General features: G+C 42.0%; 1 protein-coding gene across 22 annotated transcripts in view; it reads right to left on the reverse strand.

The window, feature by feature from the left end:
- The window catches only part of KCNMA1 (potassium calcium-activated channel subfamily M alpha 1), a 761,872-nt gene that overhangs the window by 192,049 nt on the left and 547,631 nt on the right, over positions 1-22,192 (reverse strand). The gene's annotated exons all lie outside the window — the stretch shown is intronic.

Genomic DNA, 22,192 nt, shown 5'->3' on the forward strand with positions numbered 1-22,192 from the left:
TTTTTTAGTGCAACTCAGAGTATTTCACATGTTACTATGAATTGTAAATCTCCAAAGGGAAAACATGGTACTAAGTCACAGAATCCTGTATTTCAAGGAGCAGCTCATGGAGACCAGCAATGCTATTCTAAAAACTTCCTCCCTCTGATCTCCCCACCACTTCGTTTCCCTGATCCTACTACTGTCAGAAATCTCTCTGTGGCCATTTTCAGCTGTCAAGATCCAACTCTACCTATAAAGTTCCCATCGTATGCCACCTCGTCTGTGAGGACTTTCCTCATTTCCCCAAATTGAGGTGCTCTGCCCTGTCTTAATGGGAACACACATCATGCCCACCTCTGGTGAGCTTGGGAGGGCTAAAAGAGATAATGGATAAAGACTGCTTAGAACATTCCCTGGGTGGCAGTACGCACTCCGTATGCATTACTTGTCATTAGCTACCGTCACAGCATCTGAGTCTTCTAACATCTGACAAGAACTATAATAAAGTGAAATTTTGGAACACGAGACCCTCCCTTAGGCATTCAACTTTGTATCTTCTAGATCAAGCAGCATACTACCTTATGAGGTGCTTATAAGAGGTGCTTAATTAACATTTGTTGAATTGAACTGAGCAAGACAAAACTGGAGAAAGAGACACAAAGAAACAAGCACAATTTTTCCAGGCATCTAATCACAAGTCAGTGCCGATAACTTCATAGCATTTAGTGTAGACCATGAAAGGAACCAATTTCTGCCCCCCGAATGCTGAAAAACTCCGCATTCTTGGCATCTCATGGGGAATGTGTAGAGTCGGGTGATTTTTAAACTTCCCAGAACACTTCCTACTGAGCAGTACATTTCTGGGAAACTTTGTCATCACAGAACATCTTGGGCTACTTAGCAAGTGGCTTATGGTTTTCTAAATTCTAGCTCCAATACCTTGGAGGCTTGCATTTGAAAGAAGGGACTCTCAGGAACTGGTGTATTTGCCCATCTAACAGAAGTCCTGCCTCTTACTAGCTAGGAGTCCCACCGCGCTCCCTGCAGAGAGGAGCCCCCTTTGCTCCGTCTCATGACTATGCTCTCTTTCCCATGTGACCTAGCCCTCTATCTTCTGGATTGCACTCTTTTGCATTCCAATGTAGGGTCAAACAACAATTCAACAGGAAACAGACTGAGCCCAGCAAAGGCTGCATTTGGCAATTCCATTACTCCTAAATTCTAAAATTGAGACCCAAAACAAGTGTTCGCTATTAACTAATTAAGAACTGGGAGAAAAAGAGTTAGGTAGAAAAGCATTTGAATCAGCCCAGGAATTATGAGGTTGCTTTTGATAAGACAAACCATTAGAGAACTACCTACCTATGTGTTTACAAAATCTTCAATATTCTAGATAGTTTGGGGAGAATCCCACTGCATCCACTGAAGTTAACACAGGATAGTTTCTCACCAGTGTGCAGGTCTAAGGCTGTGAGTCCAGTCTTCCCAAACTCTGAAGAGCATGCGAATCACCCAAGGGTGTTAGTAAAATGTGCTTCCTGTAGTCCTGGGGTGGGGTCTAAGATTCTGCATTTCTAACAAGCTCCCAGGCAACATAAATACTCCCCAAACATGGACCCCACGTACAGTAGCAAAGGTATTCCCAAAGAGAGTGAAGAACATGGAACAAGTATTCTCTTTGAGGACCATGCCTTTGAGGACCAGAGAATCAATCATGGCCCAAAGGATTTGAATAAGAGATGAAAAAGGATGCTTTCTATGAGTATCACTAAATATTGGAGCCAGTTACAGAGAAAGCCTGTAGATAATTAAGCACAAGATGGGTATCCCAGTGTTTGGGTTGCTGTGATAATTAGTCTAAACAATATTTCAGGGATCCAGACTTATCTACCCAGTCTCTCTCCATTGATCCAATGACCCCAATAATAACTTAGTCTCCACTTCAATGTGGGCTGTGTAAAGAGAGAACAATGACACAGCTCTATTTAATTCAATTAAAATTAAAGTTTCAGGAAATGGCTCCTATTTGTATCCCTAATTTCTATTTAACTTTTCCATTTTAGGACACAGTGTGGAATGTGAGGACAAAAATGTTTGCCAACTCAGTCCTGTTTTAGTGACAGCAGATTCTGGATACTTACGTCTCGTATCGCTGTACAATAGAGCCTAATAAAGTTGAGCCAAAGAGACTAGATTTCATTTCAGAGCCAAGGGTTTCGGCCATAAACTTTTGCTTTTTGGCTGAACAGAGCCGTTCAAACCGCGAGCATAAATTCTGTTAGTTTTAGGTATCAGGGTGATTGGGAAGCCGAATGGGTTGTGAGCCAGGTACCCAAGGTAGAGGCACCCGCTTTATTGTGTATTCACTGTTACCCGGAAAAATCTCTTGCCAGCTAGAGAATATTTTCACAGGAAGTTAGAAATGACTTGAAATTCCCCTCTGCGGCTTCCTGGAGTGGATTTTAGGCCTCGTCAAAATGACATTTGGTTCAGAGACTGAAAGGGGACAGCTTATAAATTGCTGAGGTATTTAGCTGGCCTTAGCAGTTTCTGTTTAAGAGGGGCCATGATCCTGAGAGCAGCAGCAATGTAGGAAGTACCAAAGCACATGCAGCCTCTGGGTTCAAATCCCAGCCTCAATGAACGTAACTGGGCCAGTTGTATAACCTCTCCAAGCCTCAATCCCCTCACCTGCAAAATGAAAGCAACAATAGTACCTATTTCCCAGGAAGACAGATGAAATGAGGTGATCCATGTAAAACACCTAACATAGTGCCTGGCAAATAGCTAATGTTTTCTGAGTGCTTCCTATGTGATAGGTGCTTTGGCGGCTTAATCATACTAAAAGATGGCACTTACTGAGTGTGGACCCTGTAGATGTTCTATAAATGCTCTATCATAAATAATGAGTGTTGGTGATGGTAATGATGAAGACATCTCTACTACTTGCACAAGGGAACATAGCCAGTTAGACGTTGGGCCAGTGATTCATGGCTTCCTATTGCTTAGCTGCTACTGTTAAAACCTGGAACATCACTAATCAACAAATGATCCTCTGGACTGAGGAGAAAAACTAAGTACCTTGAGTTTATCCCCAAAAGACAGCAGTGTTCCCTGCAGGTCCTCCCTCCCCCTCCCCTTCCCTAGTGGCCAGCAAGTTCACTCTGAATAGATAGAATGATAAGAGAGAAGTTCGGTATTTGGAGGAACTGACTGTCTCCCCAAATAGGAGAAAGGTCATACATGGACATAAAGACCCAGCCTGGTCTCCTGAAAGGAGCCCTGAGACAAAAAGTCCCTGATGGGTAGACTGGATTTGCTACTTCCAATTTGTGGGCTTGACTCTTGCTTACATCCCTCCAGTGGAGACTCACTAGATTCTACTTTCATCTTTCATCCTCCCTCCTAGCAACTGGCTTTCCTCTTTGTTTGCCAGGTATCAGTTCAGACTGATTCTGAACTGATACCTGGCACATCCTTGGTCCACCAGAAAGGCATGCTAATACTCTGATGCTTGCTCAAACATTATTTTTAAAAGTACTTGTTTAGGGCTTCCCTGGTGGCGCAGTGGTTGAGAATCCGCCTGCCAATGCGGGGGACGCGGGTTCGTGCCCCGGTCCGGGAAGATCCCACATGCCGCGGCGCGGCTGGGCCCGTGAGCCATGGCCGCTGAGCCTGCGCGTCCGGAGCCTGTGCTCCACAACGGGAGAGGCCACAGCAGTGAGAGGCCCGCGTACCGCAAAAAAAAAAAAAAAAAAAAAAAAAAAAATACTTGTTTAACTTGTATTTGCAGTAGAGGCTGAGCGCTGGGTGGGGATGAAAGAGAGCAGAATGATCACAGGTCACAGACCTCAGCCTCTATTGCCCTCAGCAATTCAACCCTGGCCCCAATTTTGCATACTCCCTTCAGCAAAAGAAAAGCCTGGCAATTAAGTGGATGCGACATTTTAGAAGGCAAATTAGAAAATATCTGTTGTTACTTGAACGTGGAGTAACATGTTCAAGGGAACTCATTCCTCCTATCCCAAAGAGTTTACCTAAGTATTCCTTCCAACCACCAAGTGTATGCCTCCTGAGAAGAGCTCCGGAAGGCACATTTCCTCCTTCTTGTTGCATTTCTTGGAAGATTTTAGCCCTTGTTATAGTTCAGTATTCCCAGAAAACTGCCAGGATGGTATCCTACAGTTGGTATAAGATGAGAAGAAAGAGAAGACGTGTGATAATCCTGCTTGGTCAAGGAGAGGTCTCTCTGTTCCTGTGCCCGTTGGTTCTATGAGTAAGTTCAAGTCCATACTACATATCAATCCTCCAGGCAGGACCCGGGAGGTCACTACACAGGTAGTGTAGTCTCCACAGGTAACACAGCGCAGCACACAGCTGTTCTCCTTCCAGGCACTGCCACTGCAGGGTTCTGTCCTGGGCAGGGCTGCACTTGCTAGCTGGACATTCATTACATATGGAAAAGAATAGCCAGCAAATCTCCATTCACTGAGAGGCCTGGGAAAAGCCAGACAGGTGCATCCAGGTTTCACCTGTACATGCAGGTAAAATCTTCTAGCTGTGGGGGTAGGGGACAGAAAGGTTGAGGGACCCAGTGTCACTTAGGCTGATGAACAATGCTGCTGCCCTAGAAAATGTACTCAGGCAGAAAATTCTACTAATTCTGTATCTCACCACAGAGTTCCAGGGACCTCCCCCAATATCAGTCATCTACAAAGATTTTGGCAACACAAGATTGTAAGCAGTATATGGAGGGATGCCTTTACACCACCCTAGAGAGTGGCTTTAGATTAGGTTCTTCCATCAGTGACCCAATCTTAATCCAGTGTCAGATCTCATCACAAATAGCAACCCAAACAGTACCACCAACCCCTCAGGAACAAGAAGGGGGTGACGTACCGTCACGTACTGGTAATCTTTCCAACAATCTGCTAGCCTCTTTCACTTTTTACTGTGGGTGAATATGAAGCTCAGAAAGCTTGAGCAAGCAGTGCGAGGTCTTACAACAAATCCTGTCCTAATTCGGAGGCTTACAACACACCCCCAAGCCCAGCCTTCTGCCCGCTGCACGGCTTCACAACTCCCCGCGCACTTCACGAGTGAGGGAGAACAGGAAGGGTGAGGCTGCGCTGGCACATCTGAATAACATAGTGTTCCATGGATATATCTGGACAGGGGGACACCATCCAAGATCTTTGGATGATCAACTCTAATACCTAATCCAAATTCTGAAAGAGGTACCAAATATTCCTCTTTCACTGATTCTTTCCTCACTAGTCCATTTAAGGAGAAGAAAAAATACCCAACCATTAAAATAAATGGCCTTCTCACTGCCAAACTTCAGCTGAAACAGGAAACCAATAGAAACTCCTTAAGAAATGATATTTGTCAGTCTAGGAAAAAAAGGAGAAACTAATTAAATCCATTGTCCTAAAAAGCAACACCATAAATAGGGAGGCTAGGCATAAACATAGACTTCTCTTTGCAGACTGACCACAACAAAGAGCTTCTGCACCCTAAGGTCAGTGGGCATAGAGCTGTATGTTAGTTTTTGGTGGGCAGAGATACTCTACCTGCTGACACGGTATGGGGGAAAGGGAGGAAGTGATAGCTCTCACTTATATAATGTCAATTAAATCCATCTGCTTCCCAGCCTACTTCCCATCCCCTAGTGTACACAAAGCACAGCATCAAGGCAGGCAGGACACCTGTATTTCTTAGTACTTGAAACCCTAATCAGTGGGCCTGCATCACTCTTGCTACCGTGGGATACATGTGGCAGCTGATAAAAACTTCAAAAATTATACCCAGTTGAAAGGTTTTATTGCATGTCATTTTTCAAGATGGCAGATGGATGCCTAAATTGATCTCAGTGTCATTTTACAGGTGTCCCAAAGTTTCTCTAAATCAGCCAAATGAGTCTGAAGTGGAAACAGCCACCTCCCATTGTTCTACCAGGAGATGCGCAGGATTCCACAGTAATGCAGCTTGCCAGGTTATGTTATTCATAGTCTCTGATGAAAAGGTGGATTACTTCAAACTCACCCCAAAGAGAGTGACTATTGAATACGCTAAAAGGACATGATGATGATGACACTGCCTTAGAGACAATATTCTCCCTGGTCCAGCTATAAAGGACAAACATGGAATATTGTTTCTAAAGTGATATCTGGTTTTCGGGCTCTGGATAAAATAGAATAAGGACACTCCACGTGTGTCTTTCATTGATTACATCTATTAAACTTGGACAAAATGCATGGAGCAGCTATTTGAAGTCTCTGAGACAAACGGTAGCAAACAGATTAGGGAAAATGACCAGAATTGGAAGTACCACCAAATCAGCAGTGAGTTTACCATTGGTTTTGCTCTGGTATCCTCTAACCTGACTTTGAGGAAGCCCAGAACCTGTAAATGAAGACAAGAATGTGGAAAGACAAAGCCCCAAGACAAGCTCTCATTCTGGCTCAAAGACCGGTAGAGGCAATTGCTAACACTCAGAGAGAATGGGGAAATCATGGTTTGGGTTCTTTTTTCTTTTCTTCTCTTTTCTTGCACGTCTACACCTAAGGCACCCAGTGCCGGCAGTAGCAGCAGTGGCAATGGGAGATAAAAGGAGGTAGGAGAAACTTTCCTGGCTAGAGGGTCTGAGGTCCAAAGATAGTGAGGCAAAGCCCTATTGTTTTTTGTCTCTCTTTGTCCTCCCACTGGTTTGCCCAGGTGAGGACACAGTAGCAGAAAGTGTATAACAAACCAGGGTAGCTAAAGCCCCAGCTTTCTGGTCAGAGGATAAAAAGGAAAACCACATGGAAGCTCAAATTCCCCTGGAGATCACAGAGAAAGAGGACTTAAGAAAGGAGTCCCTTACAATTACTTATGAACTCCTGGGCTCACCCTGAGCTGTGCAAGGATGAAACTGACCCTACACAGCATATATAGATTTTGAGGACTAAAGCATAATATAAATTATCACCCAGTTTGAGATTGATGTGGGACAGATTCAAATAGCACTGCCAATGTTTTGAAAATTCAACTCATATTGGAATTACAACCCATAGAAGCTTGGCCAGAATTTCAGTCTAAAATAAAACAGGTCATTACATGCCACAATAAAATTATCAATGTGTTTGCAAGTTTTAAACAAGACCCAGAATTTCATAATAACAAAACAAAGTGTCGAGAATACAATAAAAAAAAGTACTTGGCATATGAATAACTAAAAAAAAGAATCTCAACTTGCATCCAATGCCTACATGGCACAAATGTTAGAATTATCTAACAAGAGCCTAAAGTAGCTATTATAAAATGTTCCAATAACTAAGAGAGAACACTTTTGTAAAGAATTAAAAGACAGAAAGACTTAGTAAAGAAACAAGATAAAAATAATTATCTGAAAATTCTAGAATTGAAAAATATAATAACTAGCACACTCAATGGATAGGCTCACTATAACAGGATGGAGATGAAAAAGGGAAGAATCAATAAACCTGAAGCTAGATCAATATAAATTGTACAATTTGGACAACAAAGAAAAAATATTGAAAAAAAATGAATAGAGCCTCAGGGCCCTGTGGTATATTCAAAAGTCCAATATTTGTGTCATACGAATTCCAGAAGGAGAGGAGAAAGAGTATGGTACAGAAAATATATATGAGGAAATAATGAATGGAAACTTCCCAAATTCTATCAAAGACAAACCTAGAGATTCAAGAATCTCAGGCCCAACAAAATAAACCCAAAGAAATAATGCTTAAACTCAGTGTAATCAGATGAGAGAAAACTAAAGTCAAAAAGAAAATCTTGAAAGTAACCAGAGAAAAATGACTCATTACTTATAGGTTAACAATTCAAATGACTATAGATTTCTCATCTGAAACAATGGAGGCAAGAAGGAAGTGAAACAACATACTTAAAGTACTGAAAGAAAAGATTAGTCAACCCAGAATTCTGTACCCACCAAAAATGTCCTTCAGGAATGAAGATGAAATAAAGACATTCTCAGATGAAGGAAAACTGTATTTGTTGCCAACAGACTGATCTAAAGGAATTGCTAAAGGAAGTTGTTCAGACAGAATGGAAATGATTCCAAGGGGAAAGATGGAACATCAGGAATGAAGAGAGAACAACAGAGATGGGAAATATCAGAATAAATATAAAAGACTACACTTCTCTTGAGTTCTTTAAAATACGTTTGATGACGGAGAAGAAAAAGTTATAGCATTGTCTGATGGCGTTTTCAACACACAAGTACGACAAAAAATGGGGAGGGTAAAGAGATCTATAGGTTGGCAAGTTTCTACATTACGCTGGTGAATCACTGAATCTAAGTAGACTTGGAAAGTTAAGTAGGTACATTACAGTCCCAAGGGCAATCAGTTAAAAGACTACATAAAGTTATATAATAAGAAACACTATAAATGAAATGAAATCTAAAAATATTCAAAATAACCCAAAAGAAGAAAATAAAGAGGAGAACTAAAACAGAGAAAATCGACAGAAAACAAATAAAATATTAGATATAATCCAAACATATCTATAATTACATTTTATACAAATGGTCTAGTACACCTTTTAACGAATGGAGATTCACAAAATAATTTTTTTAATTGACCCAACTATAAGCTGGCTATAAGGAAATCACTTAGAATTTAAAGATATATTTTTAGTTTGGTTCAAACAAAAAAATCATGAGAATAGATACATTTTTTTCATGAAAACACTAATCAAAAAGAAATATTGAGTGGGTCTATTAAATCAGATCTGAAGTCTTCCAGATTTCAGAACAAAGAAAATTGCCAAAGATATTAGGGACAATATATAATGACAAAAAGTTCAGTTCATCAAGAAAATGCAACAATCCAAACATACATATCCTCAGCAGAGTTTCAAAATTCACAAAGCAAAATTTGATAGAACGAAAATAAACAAATCCATAATTATAGCTGGAGACTCAGCACTCATCTCATTGTAATGGGTAGAACTAGTAGACATAAAATCAGCAAGGGGGGATTGCCTGGTGGCGCAGTGGTTGGGAGTCCGCCTGCTGATGCAGGGGACATGGGTTCATGCCCAGGTCTGGGAAGATCCCACATGCCGCGGAGTGGCTGGGCCCGTGAGCCATGGCCACTGAGCCTGCACGTCCGGAGCCTGTGCTCCACAACGGGGAGAGTCCACAACAGTGAGCGGCCGGCGTACCACAAAAAAAAAAAAAAAAAAAAAAAATCAGCAAGGGCATAGAACTGAACACCATCCACCAACTGGCCCTAATGAACATTTATAAAACACTCTACCCAACAATATATCAGGATATATATTCTTTTTAAGCTCACATAGAACATTCACCAAGATAGATTGTATAAATCACACTAACAGGGCTTCCCTGGTGGCGCAGTGGTTAAGAATCCACCTGCCAATGCAGGGGACATGGGTTCAGGCCCTGGTACGGGAAGATCCCACATGCCGCGGAGCAACTAAACCCGTGCGCCACAACTACTGAACCTGCGCTCTAGAGCCCATGCTCTGCAACAAGAGAAGCCACCGCAATGAAAAGCCCGCTCGCCACAATGACAAGCCTGCACACCGCAACGAAGAGTAGCCCCCGCTCGCCGCAACTAGAGAAAAGCCCATGTGCAGCAACAAAGACCCAATGCACCCAAAAGTAAAATAAATAAAATTAAAACACACTAACAAATTTAAAAGAAGTGAAATCATACAAAGTAGGTTCTCTTACCATAATGGAATCAAACCATGAATAAATAATCGAAATATAAGAGGAATATCTCTAAATACTTGGAAATTAAGCAACACACATTTAAATAACCCGTGGGTCAAAGAAGAAGTCTCAAATGGAATTATAAAATATTTTTAACTAAATGAAAAAGAAAATACAACATTTCAAAAATTGTGGAATGCACCTAAAGCAGTGCTTAGAAGGAAATATATAGCATTAAATGCTTATATTAAAAAAGAAAAGTATCAAATCAATAACCTAAGCTTCATTTAAGAAGCTAGAAGAGTAAAATAAACCCAAAGTAAGCAGAAAGAAAACAGAAAAAATAAAGAAAATAATGCAATCATAAAGCTTTGAAAAGATCAGCAAAATTTACATGTATAAGACTGACAAAAAGTGAAAAAAAAAAGGAAGGAAGGGAGGGAGACACAAATCAGAAAATCAAGGATGAGAGAGAGGTTATCATTACAGACCCTGCAGACATTAGATAAGCAATAATAGAAAACTACAAACAACTTACATACATCAATTGAACAACTCAAATAAATTAGACTAATTCCTAAATAAAAATCAGCAAGGGCATAGAACTGAACACCATCCACCAACTGGCCCTAATGAACATTTATAAAACACTCTACCCAACAATATATCAGGATATATATTCTTTTTAAGCTCACATAGAACATTCACCAAGATAGATTGTATAAATCACACTAACAGGGCTTCCCTGGTGGCGCAGTGGTTAAGAATCCACCTGCCAATGCAGGGGACATGGGTTCAGGCCCTGGTACGGGAAGATCCCACATGCCGCGGAGCAACTAAACCCGTGCGCCACAACTACTGAACCTGCGCTCTAGAGCCCATGCTCTGCAACAAGAGAAGCCACCGCAATGAAAAGCCCGCTCGCCACAATGACAAGCCTGCACACCGCAACGAAGAGTAGCCCCCGCTCGCCGCAACTAGAGAAAAGCCCATGTGCAGCAACAAAGACCCAATGCACCCAAAAGTAAAATAAATAAAATTAAAACACACTAACAAATTTAAAAGAAGTGAAATCATACAAAGTAGGTTCTCTTACCATAATGGAATCAAACCATGAATAAATAATCGAAATATAAGAGGAATATCTCTAAATACTTGGAAATTAAGCAACACACATTTAAATAACCCGTGGGTCAAAGAAGAAGTCTCAAATGGAATTATAAAATATTTTTAACTAAATGAAAAAGAAAATACAACATTTCAAAAATTGTGGAATGCACCTAAAGCAGTGCTTAGAAGGAAATATATAGCATTAAATGCTTATATTAAAAAAGAAAAGTATCAAATCAATAACCTAAGCTTCATTTAAGAAGCTAGAAGAGTAAAATAAACCCAAAGTAAGCAGAAAGAAAACAGAAAAAATAAAGAAAATAATGCAATCATAAAGCTTTGAAAAGATCAGCAAAATTTACATGTATAAGACTGACAAAAAGTGAAAAAAAAAAGGAAGGAAGGGAGGGAGACACAAATCAGAAAATCAAGGATGAGAGAGAGGTTATCATTACAGACCCTGCAGACATTAGATAAGCAATAATAGAAAACTACAAACAACTTACATACATCAATTGAACAACTCAAATAAATTAGACTAATTCCTAAATTTTTCAAAAACCTCAAACTGCGACAACTCAGGATTAAATAAACAACCTAAATAGACTTACAGCTATTAAAGAAATTAAATTAGTCTTTCAAAACCTTTGGGAAAAGAAATTGAGGCCCAGATCGTTTCACTAGTGTGAAGTGTTCCTAAACATTTAAGGAAAAAATAAAACCAATTCTACACAATCACTTCCAGAAAATAGAAGGGAAAGACTTCCCAACTCATTTTATGAAGTCAACTTTACCCTGACACTAAAGCCAGACAAAGACAGTGTAAGAAATCTATAGAACAATATCTACTCACAAACACAGACATAAAAAATCTCCACAAACATATTAGCAAATCAAATCTATATATCTACCTATAAATATATATATATAGAGAGAGAGAGAGAGAGAGAGAAATAGATATAGATATAAATAAATCACACTATGACCAAGTGGGGTCTATTTTGGAATGCACAGTAGCTGGTTCAATACTCTCAAATCAGTCAGAGTAATCCACCATATTAACAGTGTAAAGAACAAAAACAACATGATTATATGAATTGATGCAGAAAAAGCATTTGGCAAAACTCAAAATCCATTCACAATAAAAACTCTCATCAAATTGTTAATAGAAAAGAACTTCCTCAACCTCAGAAGAAGAATGTGTACAGAACACCTACAACTAACATTATACTTCACGGTGAAACAATGAATATTTTCCCCCTAAGAGTAGGAATAAATCAAAGATGTCCACTCTCACTCCACGTATTCCATATCCTGGAAGAAGTGCCAGCCAGTGTAACAGAGTTAAGGATTCAAGGTCAACATAGAAAAATAATGTGCGTTTCTACATACCACCAATGAACAATCGGAAACTGAATTTTTAAAAAATGCCACTTACAATATCTCCCCCAAAATGTAATACTTATGTATAAATCTAACAAAAATGTACAGAATCCGTTTGCTGAAAACCACAAAACACTGATGAAAGAAGTTAAAGATTATCTAAGTAAATGCAGAGACCGTGTTCATGGGTTGGAATCCATGTTCATGGATGCCAATGCTCCCCCAAGTTGGTCTATAGGTTTAACACGTTTCAATCAAAAGAGCAGTAAGATTTTTTGTAGGTATAGAAAAGCTGACCCTAAAATGTATATGAAAAGGCAACAACACTAGAAGAGGCAAAGCAACTTTGAAAAAGAACACATTTGGAGGAATCATATTACCTAATGCCAATTTTAAGCCACAGAGGATTATTCCCGGATCTTAAAACCCAATGTAATTTGTCTGGTTCGATTTTGAAGGTACTTGGGGCTGGTAGCTCGTTTCTTCCTTCCATTTTCTCCCCTTTGGAATGGGAATGCCTGTAACTGTTATCTTATGGCTGTCCCACTATTATAGTTTAGAGGCAGAATACTTGTTTTCTAGTTTTATGGAAACTAGATGCCCTGCAAACACCTTGACTTTAGTCCAGTGAAACTGAATTCAGACTTTTGGCCTCCAGAAAAAGAAGAGAAAAAATCAGTTGTAACCAACTAAGTTTGTAGTAACTTATTATAGCAGCCAGAGGAAATTAATACATATGGTTTCATTTCTCTTGGGAAGATACCTAGGAGTAGAACTGTTGGGTCATATGGAAACTCTCTAACATTTTGAGAAATCCCCCAAATTTTCAAAATTAAAAACTTTATCTGGAAAAGACAGTGTTAGAAATTTTCCTTTCTTCCTCTTCTCGGCATTGTTTAACCCTCTGGATTGCATGCCCTCTTACTGATACGACCCCCCCCCCCCCCGCCCCCCCCCGCCCCCCGCCGATTGGAAATCTACCATACTGCATTCTGACCCACTTGGGCCCTCCTTCAGAGGGTTGGGACTATGCTTTTGAGCTTTCTTACATTCCCCCTCAGCAAATAGGTCATCACCTCCCTCGCCTGATCCACTGCGGCACTTGACTTGAGCAACAAATTCTCCCACGTGACAAGGCATTACGGTCTAGGGAAAACAAGAGTGCCTGGGTCTTTTCCAGATTAAGGCACCATGGAGGGAATGGGTGCAGATGTAAGAATTTCCCACCTTTGAAAAATGTCTTAATTTTTATAGCATGTAGTTTGGCATGGTTGGAGAAACCTAGGCTACTACTTTTACAAATATTGCAAAGTGAATTCTGTTCTTAGAAGCTATTGATTTGAATACAAAACCAAGTAGTGTTCATATTTGAGACATTTCTCCAGGGGAAGCAACGTGTAACAGTGGGGAAAGCACTGAGCTAAGAACCCAACGATCTAGCAACATCATGGTCCTTGCTCTATCAAAGCCCATCCAGCATCATCTTCTATTTCCTCTTCTCCTATTTCTTCCTACCCTACAGGGGAGAAAGGGTCAGAAATGCCAGCTCTTCTGCATTAGGCACACTTCCCAAATGATACTCGATACTTGTGTATCAAATTAAAATAATTCAAGTTAAATGCATATCTTATAAATTCTAAAGTGCTATGCACACTTAGAGTGCTATGATAACTTTAAAGATCTTGACAAAATATCTCCCTTATCGAACCAATGGTGGTTTCTCACTTTGCACCCGCTAGATATGTAGAATGGCCACCTCAAAGTTCCAGGTTCCTCATCATTATTCTGGGCATAGATTTATATTTGGTATCACTTTAGGGCAGTGATAACCAAGAGCTTTAATAAGGGAATCTGAGATTTTATTCCTAAGAGTTTAATAGCATTTTGAGATTTTTGCTTGAAAAATCACTGACGGTGGGTAGCACCCATAAAACCTAAGTTAGAAGTTGTAAGGGGGCGGGGGAAAGGCCAGGTGGATGCCCAGGTGCACTCAGAAATGAACTCAATTAATAAAAGGCCAATAATCTCTGAAGGAGCTCATTTTGATGTTGGACCAGAGGCTTGGTCAAGAGGGCCTTCCTTCACATTAGTGACAATATCCTGCCAGCTGATAAGGGCCAGGGAGAGCGGCAGCTTCTCCTGGGTTTCACGCTGAGTCCTGGCCATGGCCACTGCAGTTTCTGTGGCTCCATCCTCAACAGGCACAGGGCTTTGTATATTATGTAATCTCTCTGTGTTGCTTCCCCTTTGTTCAGTCCTTGCCAAGAGCCAAATAAAAGAATCCATATGTGATTACAGCTATAAAACCAAAAGGAAAATATTAGACAAAAATATAACATTTTGGGGTTTCTAAGTTTGTTTTACCTTTAATGCTAGGCAGACAGTTTACACAAATCATTTTGCTGCAAAGTAAAGAATAATGAATTAAATGTGTTCCCTGTCACCATCAATCATGTATGTTTGCCTTTGATTGACCAAACATATAAGACACATGAAATGACTTTCTAATCATGTTAGGGGGAGGAAGGGAGGGAGAAGGGGAGAAGATGGGGAAGGGGAGTTTCAACCATTTTTATTTTATTCAGAAATTCCATTGACATTTTCTGGCAATTTTCTAACATGCTGTATGGGCTTCTCTTTGCTAATAATGTTTGCCTTGAGAATTTGTAAAGGTCTGAGAACTCTTTAATTCAATGTTCTAGAAATTACCAGGGCCAGAGGAGAACAGAATCCCTGTTAATAGTTCATCGATTAATTCTTTCTTCATTTGAAATCGTTTTCAGGGAAGTTGCTCTACGTTCAGGTGGGCGTTAGTCATCCTGAGCAGAGTCAAAGGCATCGGGGGAGGCAGACAGAGCCCCTGATCTAAACGAGATTCAAGCAGGAAGGAAAGGGGATGCACAATGATGTTGACCCAAATGGGATACTGAGGTTTAGCAAATTCATTTCAATCCATGGCTGTTTATTTTGATTTGTGAATTTAAACAACACACTGACTGGATTTTTCTGGCAATGGAAATGGTTTATAACCAAATCTAACCAGCCTCCACGCATCCTCGCCAAGGACTATAAAGCTTTGCAATTTCAAGTTTCTATATGGAGTCAAAGCTCTTTAATTTGGCAAAGGAACCACATACAGTAGCAAAGGAAGAAGGTTTCAGCACCAAAATTCCCCCAAATTGTAAGTCCCCGCTGGTCCCGGCCCCACCCAGCTACCTGGGATAAAGGCTGGTCACGCCAGGCTCCAGCCATTCATTCATTCATTCGACATGCGTGTACTGAGGACCTCTTATGAGTCAGGTGCTGTTCTAGGCATTGGGAATACAGCAAGCAGCTCTAGGCTTCAGAGTGCCTACAGTGTCTCCGGGAAAAGAGGCAATAAACAAATGCCGTGGAGAAAAACAAAGCCAGGAGAGTCGACAAGGATGTGCGTGTATGGGGTGTGGCGGGACTGGGGATGCAAATTTTTTAAATGCAATTTTGATGTTTTTTCACATGGTAACTTTATTCACCCCATGAAGCCTAAGAGAACATCTAGATCCTTCCTAGAGAATCTGGTGAAGGGGGACATCTACTCCCTGTAGGGACCCTCAGAAGCCCCAGAGAAATCCAGGAGTTTGGTCACTTTCTTCTTGATCGTCCTATATTTGCCAGGAAAACTGTTGATTCACCAAGCATCCCTTTACTACAGGTATACCATCTTCATAGACTGGAGAACTCAACATTTTAGAGATGTCAAAGCTCCCAAGAAAGCCCCCAAACAGACCCACACATACACTGCCATCTGGCTTTAAAAACAGGGGCTGCTGGGTTACTAATAATATACTGTTTCTTAATCTGGGTCCTGGTTACATGAGAGTGTGAGCTTGTAAATACTTAATAAGCTATCCATTTATCAGATGCACACTTTTGTTTGTATATTATACTTCAACTAAAAGTTTGCTTTTAATCTCTTTTTTCAAAATGCAATTCTAATGTTTTAGAAAAAGTTCCCCCTGAGAAATTAACACTGAGCAAGGATATGAGGGATTCGCTGGAGGGAAGCCATGCAGCTACCGAGGGGAAGAGCATTTCAGGCAAAGGGAACAACAGATGCAAAATTCCTAGACTAGCTAAATGGAGTGTGGATGATGTTTAGAAGCAGAAGAGTATTTAGGAGATGAGGCCAGTGAGGTCACAGGAACCCGACTGCTCGAGACCTATAGATGTTTGTAAGAACTTTATTCTGATGAGTTGGGACATCGTGGAGAGATTTATGCAGAGGGGTGACGGTATCTGACTCACGCTTGAGAAGGATGCTGTAATGAGAATAGACCAGAAGAGGGGAGGGATAAGGGCAGAGCAGGGGGGCCAATTAGGATGCTGGTATAATACTCTAGGAGATAGATGATGCTGGTCTGGATCTGATAGTCAAGTGAAGGTAGTGAGAAGTGCTCAGATTCTGGGCTTATTTTCAAAGTCGAACCAAGTGGATTTTCTGCTGAATTGAATATGGTACGTGAGAGGAAGACAGGAGCTAAGGTGGAATCCAAAGGCTTTAGTCTGAACAACGGGAAGGATGACCTTGCCAGTAGTGCAAAGGGAGAAGACCAGGTTTACAGAAAAAGAACAGGAATTCCATTCTGGATATAGGTTAGGTCTCAGAGGAGATGAAACATTCAAATAAAGATGTTGAGTAGCAATTAAATAAATGATACTGGGATCGGGTTCTGGATAGATATATAAATCTGGGAGTCATCTATATATCTAGGACTCCCGAGAGTAAACGAGATTACTGAGGAAGTGAGTATACCTGTGGTGGGAGAAGCTCTCCACTGACAAGGGATGTCTGTAGAAGCCCACTGGCATGATACCATCTGTGATCGGGGTGATCACATTGCCCCTCGGTATGGAATCAGCAACAGTTTGCATCTCACTATCTAACTTACACCATGTGGGTTTACTTTGCAGGCAAACCCTCTACTCTGGCACCATGAGCATTTCCTCCTGGAGCAGAAAGCCACCTAGATGCCAGCCTCATCAGGTGGAGCCCTGGCCCCGTTTCAGAGATTCTGTCACCCACCACTCTCCCGCTCCACACAGGGTTGATCCCTGCTTCTGACATGCTTCCCTCATCTGGATGAACGTCTCTGGTCTCCAGAGCTTACACCCATTAGCCAATAAGAATCGCTTGTTATCTCCCAGAAGCACCTACTTAAGCCAATTTGCTTCAACCCCTGAATAAAGCAGAGTGTAAGGTCATTTCCTTCTTGACAGCCCAGTTCATTTTCCCACCTTAACTCATCCCAGCCTAGGCTAATTCCTCACCTGTCTTGATGCAGTGACCTCTGCTGTTATAAGAGCTGGCCAGAGAGAAAGGCCAACAAAACCCACAGGATGGGGCTGTGCAAACATGTGCCCATACATCCCAGTCAGAACAGAAGCTTCCTGAAACTTATGAGTGCCTCCTAGGCATAAGGCTGACAGTGTGATTAGCACACTGCTTGCAATATGGTAGGTACCTGGGGAATCTCTACTGAATCAATATTTCCCGTAAAATAAGCTACAGAAAGTTATGAAGGTATACTCAAGGACATACTTGGAACCAGTGTACCTAGTTTAACATGTGAGTGTGTCAATTCCAAGCCTTATATCCTCACACAAGTTGCCGAACTTCCCTTAACCCACAGTGCCTGCCACTATAAAGAGGTGATAATAATAATGCTAGGTTTGGGCGGGGGTCACTGTGAGAATTAAATGAGATGATGCCTATACAGCACTTAGCATAGGGCTTAGCACTAAGTTAGAGCCCAGTATATTCTAGCTATTATTAAAGATTCTTGATTTCTACTTCCAGCTCCTAAACCATAATGTTTTAATACACGCATATATACAAACACACATATGCACATAAACATAACCCCAAATAAAGGGACTAAAAACAATTCCCTTGGCTACAATTAGTGCCAGGACTCTGCACTGCTGACAGTTTATCGCAATATGGTAACAGCAATACTGAACAAATGGTTTCCAGGTCCAGCAAAGTCCACCTCAACCAAGATACAATCTGAATGAGACGGGCCTGATTTCCCTAGCGCTTCCCCATTCAGAAATAGAAAATGTGATGGAGGGGACTGTGCTGTGATCAATATTAAGTAAATTTCACCCATAAATTCCAAATCTTGTAAAATACGGAAAAAACACAAGAAGTGTATCATGTACTTCCTCCAATTTCATAATTGATTTATTCAAACAAGAAATAATTATGGAGTACATACCATGTTCTAGGCTGTGTGTGTGTGTGTGTGTGTGTGTGTGTGTGTGTGTGTGTGTGTGTGTCTGAAAATGGTAGATTAGCAGAGTTAAAATCGTTGGCGATCTGAGAACAATTTATTGAATAAATGTGCTCAATTTGAAGACTCAGCGTGGATTGAAAAGAAATTTTAAGAGTTAATGACCCTCTAAAACACATAATACCCACACACATAATTTAGCATGTCCAAGGACAGCTAATCCTAGTAAAAATAACATCACAATTCACAGAGACGGCAGGTCAAGTCCCAGCCTGAAACCAGATATGCTGAAGACAAAGTTAAATATTACATGGTAAGATTAACTCTAAAACCCACCCCCCAAAAAAATTTTTTTTTAAATCAGTGGATCTTAAATTACATCCAAGTGAGGATGCCAAGGAGAGATACATGTGGCCACTTATTCACGGATGAGGCAATGACTGATAGGCTAAGTAAGTTCCTTGTCTTGGTCTTTCCAGAAGACATTAGGAATATTCTCACTTGAACCTGACAGGCCGGTGGTAGGAGATCAGATATTGGTCAACGAACAGGATGTTCTGGGCCTGGTTGATAACGTAGATGTTGACAAGGCACAGGGATCAGGGCATTTGCCTGCACTCCTTCAAGGCATTCAAGGGCGAGATCTGGGTGCTGCTGGACAAAATGCTTCACCTGTTTCATGGGCAACAAGCTGCTGGGCCACAGGACCCCTGAGTGGCCAGCCTGAGCCTCTTTCATAAAGGTACTGTCTGTAAGGTTAGCATGGATTTGTTAAACAAACCCCAGAACACCAGAAACTGCACAGGTCATGTCTTGAAGGTTAAGTGCAGCAAAGGACAAATAGCCAGAAACAAGTCTTTAATAGTAATTAGGAATTCTTAAGGAAACTTAAGGAAATCACTATCCCCAAAGATGTGGGCTAAAATTATAAATAGATTCCCGAAAAGTTTAGATCAATTCAGAGCTAGGCTTTCACGGGCAATGACTTGGCGCCCTGGGGCAAAAGCAACCATGCTGAAAGGATAAACAGGTGCTCCCCCGTATTTCCTGGTACCTCAGGGCTGGGTCTCTTTGGTAGCTTCCATGTATCAGTAGTCCCTCTCTCCTTCATAGAAGCTTATTACCCTCACTGTCAGTCTTGGCTTTTTGGTCTCATGCATTCTGAAAGCCTGGTGGACAGTCACTGTGATACATCATCCCTGTTTCAGTCTTGTTCTTTCTTCTTTCATCAGGGGCAGAGGACCATGTATTCTCTAGGAGTAAAGAACAGATACCATACCTGCCCAGGGTCAGGGAGAAGATGAGCGCACACTCCACCTTTGGCTTCCAGAAACACTAAGCGTTCTCAAGGGACCAGATGCTGCCAAAGCCTCATCCCACCTCTCCCATCCTAACAGGCCTGCCTGTCCCCATGGAAGTGCTGATGAATTCCCTGCTGTAGGACACACTGCTGTAGGACACATTGTAGGGGACAGTGGGGAAGGAGGCCATTTCTGCATACAGTTATCCATGTACAGATTCCCTTTTCCACTCAACACCCCAAATAAAAATAAGTAAAGGCTCTGTGATCCCTGGAATGGGAGCTAATATATAAAACATGCCAAGGAGAGCATCGTTATGGTGTTTATTCTGACCTGAAAGAGACAAGGGTCTGGGATTTGGAGAGCACAAAGAGGACACTACAGAATACGGGGAGCACGTGCTTTCAACTGTCTCTATCTCAAATGAAAACAAAATATGAGGGGAAGCCTTGTTATTTCCAGGTCATGTGCCTTGGCAAATTCCAACACCAAGATCACCTGGATGTCAAAAGGCCATATTCAGAGAGCTACCTCCAAACATGGACGAGTCGGTCCCGGACAGAAAGAACATGGTAACATAAACCCTGGGAGGGAAATGTGTTTTGAGTTACACCAGGGCCTGGCTGGGCCTCTCCCACAGGCCCTCCTAAACAGGAACTTGGCAGTGGGGTTAGCTGGGCTGGAGGGGACGTCCTTGGCTGCAGAGGTGAGGCCCTTCAGGGTCTTGAGGAAAGTTGGACAGAGGTTCTTTCTCCCTGCTGGTAATAACACTGAAGAATCAGCATCACATCCATTTTATTAATTTTCTTGACAGGCAGCTCTAGTTTCCAGGCAGGCACCACAAAATCAAAACATACGCATGTCAAGTGCCCCATGTGTGGTGGGGCCCTGCCAAGGCCATGTTCATCAACGCCAGGAAGCAGAGCCCAAGTCCTCAGACATGTGCTGGTCCTGTGGGTAATCCCCTGCTGGAAGAAACCCCCGGAGCTTGGCTGGACGAGCCAGAGGAGCTCTCTTGGTGACAGTCCTTTATCCTGGTCTGGGCTCCTTGGGTTGAATGTCAGGGCCCTGGGAGACACCAGGCTGCCTCTGGCTTTCGGGCTTGTCTCTAAGTCCAGCCGCAAAGACCTTCCTGCCGCCTCCTTTTGCCTACATTCAGCGGTATCCAGGCAGGGGACTGGCAGCCTGGATTAAAGAAGCCATTTAAAGGAAAGCCATGTCCTTATTTGTGAGCTGGGTCTGAGCCAGGAGTTCTGCGGAGTCGAGGTCTTTGGGCATATATAGTAAGTAAAGAATTTTTTATTCAAGGCGTCCATTGCTAAAGTGATTGAACGGACTCCAAAACAATTTGTTCTTTTACGTAGAGTAATGTTAACCATAAATTGGCTAAATAATGTAAATGAGGTGGGTACAGAGGGTGAGGACCTAGAAGGAAATCCTGTTCTAAGTCACACAGCTTATGGATATGCCAAGGGTGAGCCCTGACATGGAGTTAGTTCATCACCTGCATCTTCATCCTTCCCACACATCCCTCTCACTGCATCCAGGGCCATTTCCTCAACCTCACCGAATAACTTACTGCCGGTGGTGGACACAGCAACAAGGGCAGCAAAAGGCTGGAGATCTCACACCTTCGATTTCAGAGTTTCTGGCCCCTCTGCAGGATCTCCCGGTGACACACTCATTTCCCACCTCAACCACTAGTAATTCAGGAAGGGGAATGTAAATAAATGAATAACAGGGAGGGGAATATAACGCCAGATCCTGAGCTAATGGCCACCAACGCCAAATCAGGGAGGCCCAAACGAGACAGGATTTACTGCACCGGTTTGCTACCTTGACTGTCTAGGCTGAGCAATGCAAGGATAAGGACTGGTGGCCTCACTAAGAGCTCCAAAAGCCCTCTTGGTAGGGTCCTGGACCCTCAACCTGATGTCCTGGAAACACTCCTGGCCTGGCCTATGAGGACAGAGTTGGGTCTTTCTTTGTCTGAGTTGGTCCAGTGGGCAGGGGCCGCTTTGGAGGGGCTGAGCAGCCAGCCCTGTGGGGTGAATCGCTGACCGGGGGATGAGCATATCCAGACTGCCTGTCTCATGGTGTAAAGGGCCCCGCTGCCCACGACTCAGTTAGTTCCTCCTCTGACTCTCCATTCAAACAACCATGGCATGTCAGCCCCGCTGGCCTCCTTGATTGTGCAGAAATAAATAAATGAATTATGTTGTTAGGGTTTGGGCTTCGGCACAAACACATGGTCTGCATTTCTCTGCACAGTGAGAGGTCCACCAGCCACTTGATGTAAAAGAGCAAAAGGAGAATTCTTTTCTTTAGGCGCTCTGGTGCCATATGGAATGTATATAAATCATAGTTTTGTTTTAACAGTGGAGACTTTGTTGATAGATAAACATGTGGTTTATCTAAAAAAAAAAAGAGAGGAT

This window comes from Physeter macrocephalus, chromosome 20 (assembly GCF_002837175.3).
Source record: "Physeter macrocephalus isolate SW-GA chromosome 20, ASM283717v5, whole genome shotgun sequence".
In the NCBI taxonomy this organism is placed as follows: domain Eukaryota; kingdom Metazoa; phylum Chordata; class Mammalia; order Artiodactyla; family Physeteridae; genus Physeter; species Physeter macrocephalus.